General features: G+C 35.9%; 1 protein-coding gene across 3 annotated transcripts in view; it reads right to left on the bottom strand.

The window, feature by feature from the left end:
- LOC118197424 (meiotic recombination protein DMC1 homolog) overlaps positions 1-3,612 on the bottom strand; it is a 118,487-nt gene extending 114,875 nt beyond the window's left edge. For 2 of the 3 annotated variants that reach the window (XM_035368933.2, XM_085820181.1), the window contains exon 1: positions 1,536-1,697. The gene's annotated coding sequence lies outside the window, so the exon portion shown is untranslated. Of the gene's footprint in view, positions 1-1,535; positions 1,698-3,520 lie in introns of those variants that run through there. The other variant, XM_035368932.2, reaches the window with a different exon arrangement.
- Positions 3,613-20,000: the final 16,388 nt, after the last annotated feature.

The following is a 20,000-nucleotide window of genomic DNA, read 5'->3' as shown; positions in this document are numbered from 1 at the left end:
CTCTCGAGTAGTGCATACTAATCTTCTTCCACAAGTACTCGCAGGTGGGCCTCATCAACATCAAAATTAATCAAAATGAAATGACGGTTAATCTTTTGATTATGGTAACTTGGCAATTATTTGGGGAAAATATGGCGACCAACCCTGCTATAGCAACCTGCTAGTTTTCTTTTTGGATGCCAAGCGGAATTACGCTTATGCTAGAACTTTTATGGAACAAAAGTGCTTAATCATGATGAAGATTAGGCGCGAAATTGGGAGAAAGTGCAGAATCGCCCACTGCTTGCCGCATTTTTAAGAATTGCACATACAACATCGTATCCATGTACACGCCGATCTATTTTCACTTAAAAAAAATCCCAGAATTGCACAAAAATGGCATTGCGCACACTCTTGACTTTAGTAACATTTATCGCCTTACCCGCCAAACTATTGTTACCATATTCCAAAGATTAGATGAAAGGACATTAATTGTATTTGATTCAAAATACTTTGATTGGAAAATGTATGCTATAATTCAGGACATGATATTAATAGTACAAATACATGAGACTACAAGTCATTTTACATTTAAGAAATTTTTGGTACTCTTCTGTTATCGAGACCTGTTTCAGAAATGTATGTATGCTCATGTGTATGTAAGTATGTGCATGTGTATACCTCATACTTATGTATTTGCATACATGAACACGTACATTTCTGAATCCAATCCTGATAACAAATGAATACCAAATTTTGTCCTGTTTTTACACTTTTTATGCAAAATTTGTATCTTTTTATATTATTGTTACAAAACAATTATTAAAGTGCATTGTATCACCATAATAATTGCTTTATAACAGTAATAAGAATACTAGTTATATCAATAACAGCATATATAATACATGATAATACTTTTATAATTATTAAACTGAAAACTAAAAATTATAGTTATGCATCTAACACTTGTATCCAGTTTATTTATTACTGGTTACTGATCTACTTCCAGAACAGTAAATAAGATATATAATAATAGAATATTGGAAAGATTCACTTTGTGAAAAGAAAAAAAATATGTTTCCCCCCCCCACACACACACACACAAGAAAAAGTTTTCTTAACTTATGAATCTCATGCATTATCGACGTAAGTATTATTCATGTAAAATTTAGAAATTATCCTTTAAAATATTTTAGTAACTTGATGACATCAAATGTAAATATTATTTAATCAGTAGTTAATTATTAATTTGAGACATAACTGATTATTTCTGTACTTTGTGAAACATCTCAATGATAACAACTGCAAAAATTTTCTCATTCCATTCTGCTAATTTTCAGTAAAATTACTTATTTCTCGATTTCAAAATGTTAAAAACTTGGCAAGATCAATTTTGTTCTTAAAATTAACATGAATATTATTTTAAATATGTAAGGGGGGTATATCAAAGTTGTACCGAATAAAATTCTAGCTGAACACAATTTATAATAATATATATATACATTATTATATTATTTATAATTTAATGAAGGTACACCAGCCAAATATTTACTTACTACATGCCATTACGAAATGTAGGCAAAATACTATCGGAAAAAATATGGATTTTAAAACACCGTCACTAAGCCTCAATGGCATTAATTTTTAATTTAAAACCACATAATCCGTTGAATTTGCATAATATCATGCGATGAAACAAGAAATTTTTAAAAGTTTGCGCAAAATTCATAATTACAGTTACAGTTACAGTGTGTTGAAAATAAAATACACTTTTGCGGTGTGTGATTTTTGTAAACATTTTTTCCAAAAAAACCTTTATTCAGGAGGAAAAAACTGTTTGACTTTCATGCTGCTTCAAATACGTTATTTAATCATGCTTTTATTCATCAGTCATTCAATAAGCAGATTAAATCAACTAAGACTAACAACAATACCTGCAGCCAGAAGCAGATTTACAGGTCGCAGAAATCGCGCTCCGGAAAAACACCAAATCATTAATGATTTTTAACAAAAATAGAAAAAATACGGTGATTTTAAAAATGAGGATTCTCCCCCCCCCCCTTGTGGCTTCAATCCTCCGCTGTCTTTCGACTTCTAGCAGAACCCTTAGCCTAAATAAGAAACGTATGTAAACTTGACTGCTGAGCTTTGCGGTTTTTAGCGAAAATAATTTAATTTAATAACGAAGTATAATCCGTGTCCTAGACTGTTTATTTGTTTGTGCACAGAGTATAATACTCTGTGGCTTTGTGCAATAAATGTAATAGAGTGGGTCTTTTTTCTTTCTCTTGAGGCCAGATCAAAGAATGTCTATATATTCTTTGGCCAGATCCTTACAGTCCGTGGGACAGATCGTTGAGGGCCATATCGTGCGTGTTGCCAGATCGTGCGACCGACACATTTGCGATTTTTCGCAAATTTGCTACTCTTGATAAATCTGTGCAACTGAAATTTATGTGTATGGGAGTTTGGAAAAAAATTTTTGCTACATCATTTTCTTGTGCTACTTTGAAATTTTTTAATAGATCACAAAATTCTTATATATTCAAAAATGTATCTCCTAAGATTAATAATGTAATAAATGACAATAATAAGATTTATTTAGACTTAAATCAAAGTTCACATCTGGCAATCCTGAGATCGTAGATGCAAACCAAGACAGGTAAATACGCATTTAGAATATTTTAGTGGACGTAGTTTTGGGTGTTCTTACATGTTTTATTGATTGCCAAGCAATGCAACTGTAGAAAGAGTAATTTTAACAGACACTTCTACCAAAACCAAATTTTGAAATAGAATGCGTTTGGAAAGCCTAGATTCCATACTTCGAATGAAGATATCATTAAAAGGGAAAGGAAATCTGCTGTGTTTATTTTGCACTCTCACCACCCTTGTATACACATTGCTCAGATATTTATAAAAAGACAAAAATGAGGACCACAGACGAAGGAAATGAACAGTTATAAAATTTATTTTTTTTTTAAATAACTGAAATAAAATATCTGATGTGTTTTTTCGTTGAAATATGATACCCGAAATGTTTCGCTATTACAATACTTCCTTTACTTCGAAGAAAGGAATAAAAATGCACATTTATATATGATTTTTTTTCATCTTTAAGCACTATTAAATTAATCAAATATATTATGATTATATGTTCCGTAACATATTTTATTTTAAAGTAAGGACTAATCGATTTACAAACAAAATGAACATGCCTTATATTAGCATTCAGCTCAATAATAGTTTACAAACTAAATGCCAAAACGATAGGTTTTGGTAGGTGATTTCAAAAAATAATAGATCTCACAGAATTAAAAATTTCTCTAACAGTTATATCATTAGCCCACACCATCTTCTAATAATGTTGCAATAAATATATAACTCTATTGAAAAAAATTTCAGAAACGTTAGAACACCTTTATCAAAGTTTGCATCACTTTATCAAACATAAAGCATATCTAGCTAAAAATCAAGTGAATACAAATATGAAAACATTTTTAATCTAAAAAGATATCTTTAAATATGATAAAAGACTTACATTAAGTATTTCTACAGATCTTTAGACGAAATCAAAACTAATATCAGTTCGCCTAATTTATAATCTAAGAGTTATTTATTAAAGGATAAAACGATCGTCTAAATGGTAGAAGTAAAAGTTTCCTTCTAAACATTATATCATCTCGGGCAATCACATGAATAGCAAAAGATTCGAATTATTTTGTAAACAATGATTAAACATTCAAATTTATAACTATTAGAATAATTTATCAAACTATCTGTTAAAGTTTTGTTATGGAATAAATTTAGTACATTTTTTTTTATTAATTGTTTACTAACCAACGGTGAATTTATGAATGAGGTGTTGGTTCTTATTTTAAGACGCAGGTTGCGTGTATTTTTCAAATTAATTAATGATTTTGGGGCTTTTTGTTATGGCTTGTGGCAACTCATGAATCCATCTTTTGATGCTATTACATAATAAATTGTTTGAATTGACGAATGTTCGAAAGATTATGTAATAATCAAAGATCAAAAAATAAATTTGTTTGAATAATGGAATTTCAATTTGCTTCAGAAAATTGAATTTTTAATAACTGAATATAGCTTAGGCAAACGTAATATATTGAGACCTAATATTCGTGAAGTGAGTTCAATGATATGAATCTCAATTTTTTCTAATTTATACCATTATTATCATCATTATCGACAGCCTACTAGTTTAAATTTCATCGACTTACTCAAAAGCTTGTCTTCGATTACGCATTCCGTGGCAGTTTTTACTAGGCAGTCTTATTAAAGTAAGTAACAATGACAGAATGGGTAAGGCTTCTGAATACTAATGCAGTCTAAAGTCGTTAATTCGGACACCCATAATCCGGAATGATCTATAATCCGGACCTCAAAGATAAAATCTTTCTGCGCATGCGCATAGGTGTTTACGCGTGCGCGCAAGACCTTTACGACTGTGCATATGCGTCTGCGCAAGCGCAGAATACGTTTTCGCGTGCACGTTTAATGTATAACGGACGGTATAAGCTAAAATTATCTAATTATCTATTTCAGTTAATGTTGATGATTGCGTTGTTCCTTAATCTTCGAATTGGATCCGGCTTATTATCTTTTGCAGACTGTAAGAGCAATTTTATAAAAGTAAGCTTGAACTTTCGATTATGTCAAATAGAATTTCCGATGCTGGAGCTCCCAAAGGATCTAGAAAACGAAAGTATGTTTCTATGTCCATCAAACAAAAAACGAATTGCTACAAAAAATGGATAAAGGCATATCCTTTGTTTATCTAAACGTTCCGAAATCAGTTTATCAATTTCAGGCTGCTCTGCGCGGGGGGGGAGAGTTGCGGCGCACAATGAACTGGAAGTTGATCTGTCAGCACTATCGTTATCTTCAGGGCAGATGTTTTTATTTTATTCGGCTTATAATTCCTTACTAAATGTAGTATTTAATCTCGATGTACTCCATCTTTGATATGATTTAAATCAAATTCCTCGTCATTATAAATATCACGAATACAAATCAAATAGTTTTCTGGATGCAATTTTCTATTTTCGGCTATGCGTAAGGTATGCTTTACGCATGCGCGCGTTAAAAGAAATGTTTAATAAAGTAAACAAATAAATATTAAGCTTCTTTTTTTGTAAATTTTGATACCCTGTAGATCATAATTGCTCATTATTTTATAAATTACGATTTCATATTTTTAATTTTATAATTTCTGCATGCCATCTTATCAGATTTAAACTGATGATCTATAATCCGGAATCGCCGTAGTCCCGACGAGTCCGGATTAAAGACTTTTGACTGTAGTTGGAAAGAGATTCGAATTCCGTCGAACGATGTTTTGGTGAATTTCATCATGTGTAATGTATTGGCCACTTTCTATTAGAAAATTCTAATGGAAAGGTATCGCTTAGCAAGCACATAAACTAACTGAAATTAAATTTTTAATATGATTTTCAGGAAAATAATGCAGTTGAACTTATATGGTATTTCTCCCGCCTTGTTATCGTGCCTTCGTGGTATAGTGGTCTACATGCTGGTCGCGTATTCCAGAGGTTCGTGATTCGATTCCCGGCGAAGACGATGTTTATTTTTCATCTCTCCTGCTTCCAAAAAAAATACTTAATGTCTCTGCAGTGGCGCCCGAACTAAAAGGGTGGTGGATGATGATTCTCCACACCCAGGATTTGGCGATTGGGTCCCCTAAAACTCCAATCGCTCTTTGAAAGGGAAGTATATAAGGTATTTCTCCCACCTTCTTAGCGTGCCTTCGTGGTATTGTGGTCTGTATGCTGGGCGCGTGTTCCAGAGGTCCGTCGTTTGATTCCCGGCGAAAGCGATGCTCATTTTTCATCTCTCCTCCTTCTAAAATATACCTAATGTCTGTACAAATTGATTGATGCTAATTGTTGGAATTAATACAAATTAAAGCTCCATATTGAGGATTAATTCCTAAGAGAAAGTCAATCCTAAGCAATTGCAATCAAATGTGCGCAGTTCTCAGTAATCTAATGAGTTAGTTCAGTTTTCTACGACTTAATTATGCTCTTGGCTATGATATGATATGTAAAATTATAAGAAAGTGAGAGTAGAATTAATGAATAAACCAAATGCATGCTCTTCTTTCTAAACAAATATTAAAATATGCATACTGCATCAGTGCTGTAGATGCTAATTAAATGTTTTACATTTTAAGAATTAATATCCTTTTACGGGAGACTGGAGTTAGAATCAATGCATTCGTTTTGTTCGTGTTCATTAACCGGGCAAAATTAGTTCTACAATCGAGGGCTATCTAAGGGGAAGGATGCCTTCGTGGAGGACTTTCTAAGGGGAATTGGCTCATATCCATGTTACACATGGGGAAAAGGACGAAAACGTCCATGCAGCCAGCCTGTTCGCTAGAATTCGAACCCCGGATCCAACTACCAGTATTCAGCGACCGCTGGTGGGCCTATAACGGAATCTATTGAACTAATACAACGTGATCCAGTAGTCCGTTAACATTTCAAAATTCAATAATTCACGAAATAATTAAGGTCTTTATCATTTATTAAAATAAGTAAAAAGCACAAAAAGACCAACATAATGGCGTTGGGTAGCAAAGTGTCAGTGCCGCTGCATGACAAACGTATATGAAATGAGCTGTAGTGAGAGAGGAAATCAGTTCCTTCATGACCTTTGTCACTTTTCTATCCTCCCCGCAGGGAACTGGTCACGGTGTGATGTAGATTTATCACATCAGTCGAACCTTCGAGGAAGTTCTTGAACCTTCTCCTTCGAGGAAGTGCTTGGTTCTGCTACTCAAACTGTCAGTGTGACGGGTGCGAGATACGCTGATTTGCTACAGAATAGCATTATTCCTAGTCTGGCTGATAAAGACCTGTCGTAATAAGGCATGACTTTTATGCAGAATGGCATTCCACCCCATATTACTACACGTGTGAAAGATCTCTTGCACACATCGTTTGCTGAGGATCGCTGATGATTGCTAAGGATCGCCACTTCCGTCATGCTTGGCCTCTCAGATCCCCCAGATCTCAATCCGTGTGATTATTGGTTGAGGGTTTACCTGAAATCGAAAGTCTACCACGATCGTCCGACCTCATTAGGGATGCTAAAAGACAACATGCGACTGCAATTTCTCAGGATGATTATAGTCATGCTGTACAGTGCTGTTCACACCATCGTCTCTCAACTACAGGTATTGTTGATGAATGACGACCGATATGTTGAAAATTCGTTATAAAGAACATAGTCTTTCCTAAAAATCAATTGCCATACCAATTATTGCTTCTGTTATCATATGAAAAGCCATCTGTTGGCCGTTTTATGCTGCTTTTTTTTTTTTTTTTTTTTTTTTTTTTTTTTTTTTTTCCTCTCTTTTAATAAAACCTATTTCAAGTATGTGTGTTAGTTCTTACTTCTATACCTACAACCTACATTATTCAGTGAATTATTTAATTTTAAAAGACTTTTGAGTTACCCTATATTTTAGTGCAGCAGCTGGTTAAAATACAAAATTAAGCAGATTGATAATGACTTTATAGTAAAATTTTATTCATTTCCAAAGAGGGATTTGCATTTTTACATCATTAGTCCCTCTTCTTAGGTAACAGAATATTTTTGCTTAAGGAGAGTGCTCGCATAGAGTTTCTCTATATGCATGAAATTCTCAGAATAAAGCTTTACTATATTTTAGAGCAAATTACTATGTGCATTACCTCATGCAAAGGATCTTCAGAGACTCGTTTGTTATTTGGTTGTTTACTTGATAAGGCGAAAGCAAGCGAGGGCTGTTTGCGTCTAGAGAAAACATTCGCAATATAATTTAAGCAGTGTTAGTCCGTAGTCACTAAAACGTGACTACACCTAAAAATCTCCAGATTAACGAAAATTACCTCGTGACGAGCCGCCGGTTCCCGAAGGTCTTATATGTTCGGTTAATGGGTCGAGACCCCAACTTCACTCCGATGGATTTCTGGTTCTGAGGCAATCTGAAATCTAAGGTGCACCCAACAAATCCACGAGATTTTTCAGACCTTGAAAGATGCCAAAAGTACGAAGTGAAACAGATACCTCCTGCGATGTTATGTTCGTTGTTATCAACAATCGCCCGTACGCAATGTGCTGTCGTCTGCGAAGGTGGACACCTTGAAAACTTGTAATTTCAATGAAAGTTTTTTTTCCTCTCCTTTCTTCTATTTTCATTGGTTCTTTATCGTGCTCTTCTTTGCAAATGCTTTATGCCGGCAATTTCCGTCATATGTGTATCGTTCCAATGCCATTTATGATTTTCCAATCGCTGATCAAGTTGAGGAGGAGAAAAAGTGGGTATTGCCATTTGAAAATTTCGAAATATTTTCACTGTAATCGTAACCGTCAAAGCTGTATTATTTTAAATCACCACAATATTGAGCGCATACCTTCAAATAACAATATCTGAAATTCAATTTCGATTGGTTGAGCAGATAGAACGCTACGGTTTCATGTATCGGGAAGGTTTTTCTTTGACCACCTTGTACTATAAAGGTCACTTTAGAAGTCAGGGAAATTCTGACTTAATCCCTAACCAAAATTCATTTAAGAGTATTCTGGAAAACTGAAGTTTTAAAGCTAAAGCTGTCGATAACTCGTCATATTCTTCTTGCGCGTTAAATGACTGACATTAATCATTTCAGTTGAGTATGGTTACCGAACTCAATTTTGTGTGAAGCGAAGGGGCTGGCTACATAGGCGTTTTCGTGGGTTTTCCCCGTGTGTAACGTCGATCAAGACAGTTTCCTTTAAAAAGACCTCCACGGGGCATCCCTCCCCTTCCGTGCAGTGCCTAAGCGAGGAGCACGTAACAAGTAAAAAAGAAGAGACAGTTAACCTCGAAAATAAACTATGTGCCGTAGCTTCATACAAAGGAACATTCAATGGTTCAGACAGAAAAAATGTGCATATTCACATACTAAAAAAAAGCCTTAATCATTATATTTCAGTTACTGTTAAAATTCTGAATTTTATTCTTTCGTCTATTAAATTTGTAAGGATCATAAGTTTTACTAACGTTTATTTTATTTTAAATCTTTACTATCACTTCTTATTTTCTACTTCCGGCCAGAATTATAAGCGTTAATGTATTTATGCAAAGTTTGTCTGGCGAACGCCAAGTACTTAAGTTGTGGCTTTTTGCCAAGCAAAAGAGAGGAAGCAGTTAGTCGAAGCAGGCCGCTTACCTTAGAAGTTTTACTCAGTTGCTGGTTGCCTTCCAGGCCAGAGGTTTAATCCTCTTGATAACTGTAAACGTATTGTAGTGTTCACAGTTCTCTGTACTACATACGGCTTCCTGTTAATATAAGGCCAATCTTCCACGTTTATTATTTTAAAGTTAAATTAGAGTTTAGTTTTATTTTTATATTTTTACGTTTAGACCACAAGTAGTGGGTCTTTGTATTCCGAAGTACGGAAGTTATTGTAAATAGAGAAAAATAAAGGGTTTTGTATACCCTTCTTGTGTATCCTGTCTACTTCCCACAGTTATTGAACATAGCTTTAGTAAGCTCTCTGTTCCGAGTCAGGTCCTTGCATGTTCCCGAAGAAAGTAAGACGGAACATTGAACCTGATAGTGGCGCCCAACGAAGAAGAATAAACATGACCGAGTTTCAAGAAGAACCTGTGCTGCCTGCAGAAGTGGCTCAGAATCCAGAAATGCCAGCTGCCGCCCTGGAAGGATTTGGTTACATCGTCCAGACCATGTGCGCTTCGATGAAACCAGAAGCAACATTTAATGGAAACTCACCGGTAACGAGTTTTTTGGAAAAATTGGATGACCACTTCATGCTCTACCCCGTGCACGAGTTTCAAAAAGTTACCTTAGCTACCAGTGCTTTGAGGGGCCAAGCGCTTAACTGGTTCAACTGTATAGGCAGAAGTCTCTTGGGTCAAGCAGGAAGTCCCACCTATACTTACGAGAATTTCAAGACTAATAAAAGCCTTCCCTAGTAAAAGCCTTCCCTGTTGTAAGGGATCGTGCGAAATTAGAAACGGAACTTTTTAGTATATATCAGCAAAAAATCGAAAATCTCTCAAGCTTTATTTTAAGAAAAATTCACGTCTTCAAACTCTTGTATGGAAACCGTCCGGATCCTGAGATAATTCAAGTGATTTTGCCGAGGTTACTGCCCCAAGTGCAAGACTTTATTGAATTAAGAAATCCGACTACACTGGAAAAGTTATTTGAGCTAGCAATCCAGTTTGAAAGCAGGAGAACGGCGGACATTGAAAGAAGACGCCAATATCAACAGCGAAACCAATTTGGTGCGCCAAGACTACAGCAAACTCAAGTACACGGCTACGGAAGCAAAGTGAATCAGTGGGCAAGGAAACCCGAGCATTCAAAAACAGCCGGCGAACGTCGACAGTTCAATAGCAATCCAGGAAAAAAGTCTCAAGGCCAGTGGAAAAAGAAGAAAAGCACGGAAATGAAAAATAATTTAAACTAAAACGGATTTCCGCTGACGGGAGGGTGCGGAAATCCGAAGGCCATGAAAACCCCTCTTCCTTCAAGTTAAATACAGTAATGGTGAAAAATTTGACTCTTCCGAAGATTGAAGTGTTGGTGAATAATATCCCAGCCACCGCACTCCTGGATACAGGCGCGCAGTGTTCCTGTACGGCAGAAGATTTTTTTAGGAAGTATTTTCGGAAATACCGCATATATAATGCGGATGATACGACAGTGTTAGCGGCGCAAGGACAAAAATGTAAGTGTATAGGTAAATTACCGCTGTATGTCCGTATCAAAAACGTACAAGTAAAGGTGATGTTTTTCATAGTAAAGAATCTGCAAGCACATATTATTTTAGGAATAGATTTTCTTTCAGAGGCACAAGCAACGCTGGATTTTAATGAAGCGTCCCTTAAGCTGACGATGAAACCAGTTCGTGGAGAAAAGGCTGAACCGCCGATGTTAAATCTTAACCACCTGCCTAATGACGAGCAAGGAAGAATCCGACAAGTGGTAAGTGAATTTGCTTCGTTATATAGTGATATTCCAGGATTTACTCAGGTTACTAACCATAGTATCGACACCGGAGATTCAATGCCAGTTCGCCACAAAGCATACCGGTATGATAAGAATAAGGAAAAAATTATAGAATGGCATATCACCGATATGCTACGTAAAAAGATCATAACGCCCATCTCAAGTAGTTATGCTAACCCGGTGGTTTTATGTAAGAAAAATAATGACTATCCTTTGACACATCCAAAAAGGTGGAGATTCGCAATTGACTACCGTAAATTAAACTCCATAACTAAATATCCGGTATATCCGTTACCTATTATTGAAGAAATTCTAAGGAACATAACATCCACCAAATATATGACGACTTTAGACTTAACGACTGGTTATTTTCAAATAGGGGTTAGGCCTGAGGACGTGCCTAAGACTGCTTTTATAACCAAGTCTGGCACTTATGCATTTTTGCGTATACCGTTTGGCCTTTAAGGGGCGCAGGCAACATTTCATCGATGTATGGACATTGTGTTAAGACCTGTTCTTGGAAAGTCCACATTTATCTATTTAGACGATATCATTATTACTAGTGATAATCTCGACCAACATGTACAGGATTTAAGACAGGTGTTTTCTTTATTAAATGAGGCCGGTCTAAAAGTTAATGTCCAAAAGTGCAAATTTGCAGCCCCTGAATTAAAATATTTAGGTTACAAAATATCTCAGAAAGGAATCGAGACAGACGAATCAAAAATAATCGCTGTACAAAAGTATCCGACTCCAAACACGGCGAAGAAGCTCTCTTCTTTTCTAGGACTTTGTTCATATTATAGGTCCTTTATAAAAAATTTTGCAGCTATTGCTGAACCATTGTTAAAATTAAAAAGAAAACAGGCAAGATTCTCGTGGACGGCCGAAGCCAATAGTGCTTTCGAAAAATTAAAACAAGCATTAACGCAAGCCCCTGTGTTGAAATTTCCTGAAAAGGATGAGAATTTAGAAATTTCAGCGGATGCTTCGGATTATGCGGTAGGAGCGGTACTTTCGCAAAATCAGCAGCCCGTGGCATTTTTTAGCCGAACTTTAAATCAAACACAAAGAAACTATTCCGCGACCGAGAGAGAGGCACTTGCAGTTCTGTTAGCAGTGCAAAAGTTCCGAGTCTATTTTGGAAAGGCGCCAATAACAGTGTACTCTGATCATGAGGCGGTAACTAGATTGTACTCAGGGAAAAACTTATCCCCAAGGTTAATAAGATGGGCACTCAAGCTACAAGAATATAATCTGGTAATCAAGCATACCCACGGAAAGGAAAATATCGTAGCAAATGCCCTATCCAGAATTAAAATAGATGAAGAAGGTAATACTGTAAAGGTGGCAATGCTCACAGCATGTACAATAAATTCCCGAGAAACTGTAATAACCGAACTGGGTAAGGATCCTGAGTTTGGAAGCATTTATGAGTATTTAAAGGATCCTGAAAATTTTAGCCACCAAGATATTGTGGCGATAAGAAATAGGGCGGCCCATTACGAACTAATAGATGGTCTATTATTCTATACAAAAACTACGAATTCCAACAACGAATTTCGACATGTTATCCCAGCTAGTCTTAGATTAAATATCCTGCAGGAGCTCCATGACAGCCCTTTTAGCTCCTCATGCTGGTATTCGAAAAACTACCCAACGCGTACGCGAGGCAGTCTACTTTCCTGAACTGCAAAAGTTAACAAGGGCGTATGTCCAGTCCTGCCCAACATGTCAAGCAGTTAATTATATTAATTTCCCCCCGGCCGGGTTTCTAAATAGTATTAAATCCGAATTTCCTAATGAAATAATTGGCATCGATTTATTGGGCCCTTTATAAAAAAGTCAGTTAAATAAAAGTCGCTATCTCCTTGTTATGGTTGATCATTTTAGTAAGTGGACCGAAATTGTTCCCTTAAAACGAGCCTCCGCGAAATTAGTTACTGATTCTATTTTAAATAAATATATTTTAAAATACGGGGCGCCCCTAAACGTTATATCGGATAATGGTCCTCAATTTGTAAGTAATGTATTTGAAGACATGTGCCAAAAACTGGGCATACGTCATTTAAAAATGGTCCCGTATCGGCCGCAATCAAATATAGCGGAACGGGTCAATAGAAATATAGTGAAAATTATCCGTAGTTATGTTAAAAATTTTCATAAAAGCTGGGATAACTATGTCAATGAATTTGCTTTCGCCCTTAGGACCGCAAAACATGATACAACGGGCAAAACTCCTGCTGAGTTACTCTTAGGCAGAAAGATTATAACGCCGTTAGATAAATTATTTTATGTGCAACAAAGAGCCCCAGAATTTAAAATGGGTGATATAGAAAAACTAATTAAAGAAGCAAAAAAGAATACGGAAGTAGCACAGAGAAAACAAAAACTGTATTACGACTTGAAACGACGGGGAGTAACTTATAAAGTAGGGGATGAAGTATTAAAAATTAAGCATTCACTTTCTTCAGCACCAGAAAATAAAACTGCCAAATTTTTTCCACGATTTGAAGGACCATATGTCATAGAAAAAATAACTCACGCTGTAGTAGTGTTAAAAGCCAGAAATGGTGAAACCTGCTCCGCAAACGTTGATCAAATCAAACCCTACTATGATCGTAATAAAATGCAAATTTTCAAAGATCTTTTTCAGGATCCGGCACGGCAGACACCGCAGGCACAAGCCCCAGAGGTGGAACAACGACAAGTACAAGGGCAAGCCATTAAGAGGCAAGAGCAAGTGAAAAGAAAGTTTCCCCGCAGGAAAATTGAAGGTAACAAGAAAAAGAAGCCGTTCCACCGTCCAGAAAAGAGAGCTCACGAACACCCCCAGAATGAAGAAGGGAGAAGGACGACAAATGCAAAGAGAGCCAGGAGAAATGACGGCAACTATAACCCGGCTCTAAAACGGAAGATCTACTCAACCGACAGGACTCTCCGCAGCAAATGTCGCCGAACTGCGGAAGGGCCACCAGCGGCGGAGGAAAAGTTACAAGGAAAATTTGAACGGCCAGCAACGAGGTCCAAGCAGGAACACGAAAGAAGTTTCCCGGTTCCGCCAAGACCAGCTGCCATCAAACGGCCAAGACCACAGGCAGAGGCGAAAAAGAAGGTATTCAAGGGTGACCGAACTGGAAAAAAAAAGAAAGCTTCTAGAGGAAGGCACTGAAGGGCGAGCCCGCACACGAAGGAGGATAAATCAAACAACAATCTACGCTACTTTCCAGGACTGGGCTCAGAAAAGAATGTCCGAATATCACAAAGATAAGTAAAATTTTATGTTACTTTGCAAACTTAAGTTAATCTTTCATTCTTACTGCAAGTGGCAGATTTCAAGAAGTTTTACCTCATGCGAGGTCTACCTTTATCGCCAAAAGGGCGAGAAATGAGTTGTTACCGATTTTGGTATTATGTTTTTCAATTACTCGCGTGTAAAACTAAAGTTGATGTATAATAGCGATGTGTAAAGACTTAAATATTGTAAAAGTTAGTGTATAAATTTTATTTAAAACATTCTGGCAAGAAAGAAGTTTTAGTCTGAAAGACCTTTTGAAATGTAGTATTTCAATGTAGAAAAATTGGCACTTGCTTTGAAAAGAATAGAAGTTAACAATGTACTACTAATGTATGTTGTCAAATGCGTAAAATTAACGGCATGTTAATATGTTCTTATATACAATGTGGACTGTTATTTCAAATGTTAAGAAATACCGTGATATGGTAAAAGTGAAAGTAATGTTAAAACTTTTTTTTATTCGTGTGACTGTAAAAAGACTAAATCATGGTGAATATGTGTTAAAAGTTGAATGAATGTAGTTAGGCTCTCTGACGCTACACTTCAGAGTTAGCCACTTTCAGAATAGTACCTCAGGGTTTAGAGTTGAAGTTAGGGTGGGTTACGAGGTCTTGGTATGTTGAATTTTTAACACGTTAGTGCTTTGATTGTAGGAGGAAGAGTTGAACACATAGACATAAACACATTCGTGTTTGGTGTTCTTTTACAACACATGTCATAGAGCACGGGGAGAGATAATTAAAATAGTCATGAATGAAATAAGAATGTTAAGAGAAATATAATTATACATGTTACTTGCCATTTCATTGTGTAACATTTCATTAAACTAGTTTTCCTTCCAGATCTCTGGAAGGAACCAGATTTGAATAAAAGCTCCTGTTTAGATGCAGTACAGATGAAAAAATTGCGTGTCCTGGGAGCTGCTATTGTAAAAACAAATTTCTTTCTTTTAAATTTCTAGTTTCTAGCGAAAAATGTTTGTAAAAGATTGGCCTCGCGTTAGATTCTAGAGCTAAAAGTTTTCAACAAGGTCGTTTTAGACCTCAGTTTCAAACTAATTAACTCTGGCGGGAAGTATGTAAGGATCTTAAGTTTTACTAACGTTTATTTTATTTTAAATCTTTACTATCACTTCTTATTTTCTACTTCCGGCCAGAATTATAAGCGTTAATGTATTTATGCAAAGTTTGTCTGGCGAACGCCAAGTGCTTAAGTTGTGGCTTTTTGCCAAGCAAAAGAGAGGAAGCAGTTAGTCGAAGCAGGCCGCTTACCTTAGAAGTTTTACTCAGTTGCTGGTTGCCTTCCAGGCCAGAGGTTTAATCCTCTTGATAACTGTAAACGTATTGTAGTGTTCACAGTTCTCTGTACTACATACGGCTTCCTGTTAATATAAGGCCAATCTTCCACGTTTATTATTTTAAAGTTAAATTAGAGTTTAGTTTTATTTTTATATTTTTACATTTAGACCACAAGTAGTGGGTCTTTGTATTCCGAAGTACGGAAGTTATTGTAAATAGAGAAAAATAAAGGGTTTTGTATACCCTTCTTGTGTATCCTGTCTACTTCCCACAGTTATTGAACATAGCTTTAGTAAGCTCTCTGTTCCGAGTCAGGTCCTTGCACGTTCCCGAAGAAAGTAAGACGGAACATTGAACCTGATAAATTAACGTAGTAATCAGCATAATTTAAAGCTGTTAAACGTTTCTTTAGTTTAATTTCACTGTTTATTTGCCTGAGTCAAATCTTAATTGTTAATTTTTTATGCCGTTCTACCAAGACAATTTTCTTTGAAAATTTTCACAGCCATATTTATGATGTAATACAATATTCAAGAGAATTTTTCTCAAAATTCTATAAATTTTTATTTTACTGAGTGTTGAATTTGTCTCAAGTGTTCTGAGTTAACAATAAATTAATCAACTCAGAAAATCGTTCTTTGAATTATTCAGTATATATAAAAATGTGTTTTAAGTAAAAAAAAAAAACTTTCGGAATTTCTGATGTAACTTACCGAATTCTGGACGTTTTTTCAAAAATCATTCAATATTTTTAGCTGCAGTGAAGTCGCTCCTTTTGAATTTTAGATCCTTCATTGTTAGCAGAACTTTGATTTTAGGTGACGATGAGATCGGATTTTCTATGCAGACAGATTTTTAAATGAATTGAATAAAATATTTTACAACTGAATAGATTGGAAGACCTTCAAAATAAAACTGGTGTCACGTGTATTTCTTTATTAGGCAAATTAGAAAGAATAATTATACGGTATTTAAAAGCAGTGATTTTCTTTTTTATTGATTTTTCATTTTCGATGCACAATATAAAAAAAATGTGCATATAAACTTTCTAAATTACGTGGTTTTAGCTTATATGTGCTAAATAAATATTTTTTTATTATCAGAATATACACTGGTGTGCAAATTAAGGACGAGACGGTTTTTCCAATATAACTTTGTACAAAAGCTTTCCAAATCAACAAATTTAATACCGTAAGATCCCCAATACGTAAGGACATGAGTAATGTAAGCAACACTTACTAAAAGAGAAATCAGAGAGATAAAAAGAAGCTTTATTGAAAAAGTAGCATGGAGCGCAATGCGACTGAAGGCCGAAACATCCATGTGATGGGTGTCCAGCAAGAAGCATCCGGTCTTTAATAGGGGATATGATCTCCCCTGACTGCTAGACAGGTTTCACAGCGTCTGCCCATGCTGAGAATGAGGGTGTCAATGAGTTGTTGAGGCATTGCTGCCCATTCGTCTTGCAACGCCAATCGAAGCTCCGGAATCGTTACTGGTGGTAAGCTACGAGCTGCCAAGTGTCTGCCTAAAAAATCCCATACATGCTCGAAGGGATTGAGATCCGGAGATCGTGCCGGCCAATCCATACGTTCAATATCCTCACTCTCTAAGAGCTGTTCGGCAGCTACTGTGCGATGACATGGTGCATTGTCGTCCATGCAAAGGAACTGCGGACCCATAGCGCCTCTAAAAAGACGCACATATGGAAGAAGAATCTCGTTACAATAACGGGTCCCGTTGACTGAACCTGCGTCGAAGTTGTGAAGGTCTGTACGACTACCAAGCATAATGCCTCCCCAAACGAGAACACCGCCACCTCCATAGTTGTCCCTTTCAATGATGTTCGAGGGATGATTGCGGCTTCCCCGCTCTCTCCAGATGAGTATGCGATGAGAATCGCTACTCAGACTGAATCTGCTCTCATCTGTAAAGAGTACTCGTCCCCATTCATTGTCTCTCCAATTCCGGTGTTCCCGGCACCACAGAGAACGCCTTCTCCGATGGGCAGGCGTTAGAGGTACACACCGTACAGGGCGTCGTGCATACAGACCACCACTGTGCAGTCTTCTGGCCACGGTAAAACGCGATATCGGTCGTCCAATCGCCTGTGTCGTGTGTCTAGCGATTTCTCCCGCTGTCTGCCGCCTGTTTCTTCTGGCCTGTAAGGCAATATACCGGTCATCTGCGGGTTTGCTTCCTCGTGGACGACCACTACTAAACCCCCGGATAGCTGTTCCTGTAGTTTGAAATTGTCTCCAAAGTCGTGAAACGATGCTGTGAGCAATTCCGAACTCTGCAGCCACACTTGTCACACTGCGGCCTTCCTCCAACTTCCCAAGGATTCGACCTCGGGTAAAAGCATCCAGATGTCGTCTAACAGATTGATTATTCGCCATTTCTCGCTGAGGCAGCAACTCGGTGTGATTTTAACTGCTATACGGCGTGCAAGCTCTTTGCCAGAAATACTGATCTTACACCGACAACATGCTTTATACTACTCAGACACTCCCCCATTACGTCTACCTGCATATCTGCGCATGTGCTACCGTACATCACCTTACTTAATCTCCTGATTGGTCTTTCTGTCCGCTCTGCCTCTTCGTTCAGCTGATATGCTAATTTTTCGACTTCGTCCTTAATTTTTGCACACCAATGTACTTGGCCAAATAATGCTAAAAATAAAATCACGAATAAAAGGTCATCCAAGAAATATAGCTGGATATTACACAATTTTACAAACTAGCAAAAGTCATAACTTTGGAATAGCATATATAAGAACCATTGGAATACATTTATTTAACTTTTCCTGGGGACTTTGATTTCAAATCTGTCGTTCCTAGAAGGTTTTAGTTTGAATCATATATGACAAAGAAAGTTGTACTTCCCCCCCCCCCAGTGTATTAGATTAAGCAGGGTTAATTTAGAAAGTTTTTTTTTTTTTCCTTCTTTCTTCTATGTATTTTATCTTCTGTTTTCCTAGAATTTTGGCTGAATATCACGAAGAAATTTTCATATCATAAAACTGAGTTTAAAAAAACCCTCAGTGTCTAATAAACTATCTAAATAATATGTATTATATCAAATAAGTAAGTACAAGTTTCTTAGTATAAATAAGTAAGTATTTCAAATAAGTTTTGTCTAACATTTTTTAGAAATGTTTTTAATTTTTATGAAAAAAGCTCATGAAAAAAAGCTCTCCTATCTAAAAATTATGTCTAGTAAGCTTGCATCTTATCGTAAAATAGATCAAAATAAAATAAACATTTTAACGTTTTTTGGGCCCTATTTGTCATTAACCGTATGTTTCCGACATTCAGTTATAATTAAAATTTTACTGATTATTAATGTTATCATTTTTATTCCATCGGTATCTAGTTAAAGGAAAAATATAATTGTTACGAGGAAAACAAATTCTGTTTAATTTTTTCTAACTTTCTAACATTTCTAACTCTTTTTAACTGTTTCTCTGATGAATTCATTTGCATCGGATATTCGTTTAATGTTATTTATAAAATGTCATTAAATAATTATTAAGTAAGTATTTTGAATTTTAATTTAACTTTTTATTTCTGGTATTCCGTGGCATAAAAATAGATTAATAAATAAAAATAAACAAAACGTGAGGTGTTCCGAAATGGTTTTTTAATAAATTATGAATAATGATATATTTTTATTTTTATTATTTGGTGAAACAAAATATTTTAAAAATCAGCTGCATTTAATGACTAACTGAAATGAATTACTCACTATGCAACATCTGAAGTAATTAATTAAAATAAATATTTACAAACGTTCCCAATATTAGCAGATAAACGATTAATATGTTTGCTGTTTTTGAAACAAAGTATTCAGATGTGCCCATGTGATTTAGTACATTATCTTCCCCCAAAGATTAGAGTAACGTCTACAATCAATGAGTTCTTTAGCAGTGATTTACGAGGTATTTGTATTATTATTATAATTATTGCTTTATGTATTATGGTCAATTAGTGTTTCAAGCTTTTTTTATTTTAATATTATAAAAGAAAAGAAGCCTAAAATCTAAGTAATTACTTAGTGAAGTGGTTGTTTCATTCTAAAAAAAAAATCCGTTATATAAAGCAATATTTCTTCGATAAATACACAAAATGGTACTCCAGCGAAGAAACAATAACCCTAGCAACGATATGCGCGGAAGCTCGGCAGAGCAATCACAAATTTATCAGGCGGACGTGCGCTGTCTTTTCACCGATAAAGCGGAAACTCGTTCTGTCTTTCAGTTTGAAACCCTATGCTTTTGAGAGTAAAAAGATAAGCTGTAGCGGTTGCTGTTGTCCATTCCTGTAAGTGAGCAGATTTTCACATTCTTTTTTTTAACCGTAGAAGAGTTTA

Source organism: Stegodyphus dumicola, chromosome 7, assembly GCF_044657685.1.
Source record: "Stegodyphus dumicola isolate Sdum_Otavi_A_Nest chromosome 7, ASM4465768v1".
NCBI lineage: Eukaryota > Metazoa > Arthropoda > Arachnida > Araneae > Eresidae > Stegodyphus > Stegodyphus dumicola.
Note: the sequence above shows the minus strand (reverse complement) of the source record. Positions and strands in the feature narration are given on the sequence as shown.